Raw genomic sequence first — 776 nt, 5'->3', positions numbered from 1 at the left:
TTTTAAAAAATAAAGGTTTTTTATGAAAATAACGATAGATATATACAATTAGATGAATTGAGGTAGGAATAAAAGTAATAAAAGTCATTATTGTGAATTGTTAAAGAGATTCAAAAGCGTACCGGTATCATAATGTTACTAATCATTGCTTTGAATGCACACCGAATACTGAACGGTGTCAGGTCTACTAGTCCCTGAGTAAAAAGATTATGTGTAAGGGAGGTAAGTAGTTCTGGATTTGGTGCAATTTGGGTAGATCTAGATCTGTAATGTGAATGGTGTATGGGATGTATGGGGGTTAGTGATATTAAATGAAAGGTTAGTAGTGTTCTGTATTATGTTATGTGTTCATATTTAGTTGTGGAAGATATTTAATGATGAAAGTTGCCTCTTTATTCATTCTTTGTTGTATTGAGGTGTTTTGTGAACATTGATAGAAGGGAAAAATTTCGTTACATTTTCGAAGAATTAACAGATTAAAGATTGACAAAATTAACTTTTCGATTAATGGTGCCCACCTCTGTGTGTATATATCTCTTTTACTCTTTTACTTGTTTCAGTCATTTGACTGCGGCCATGCTGGAGCACCGCCTTTTGTCGAGCAAATCGACCCCAGGACTTATTCTTTGTAAGCCTAGTACTTATTCTATCAGTCTCTTTTGCCGAACCGCTAAGTTACGAGGACGTAAACACATCAGCATCGGTTGTCAAGCGATGTTGGGGGGACAAACACAGACACACACACACACACACACACACACACACACACACACACA

This window comes from Octopus bimaculoides, chromosome 2, assembly GCF_001194135.2.
Source record: "Octopus bimaculoides isolate UCB-OBI-ISO-001 chromosome 2, ASM119413v2, whole genome shotgun sequence".
NCBI classification, from domain to species: domain Eukaryota; kingdom Metazoa; phylum Mollusca; class Cephalopoda; order Octopoda; family Octopodidae; genus Octopus; species Octopus bimaculoides.
The sequence above is the reverse complement of the archived record's forward strand: the minus strand, read 5'-3'. Positions refer to the sequence as shown.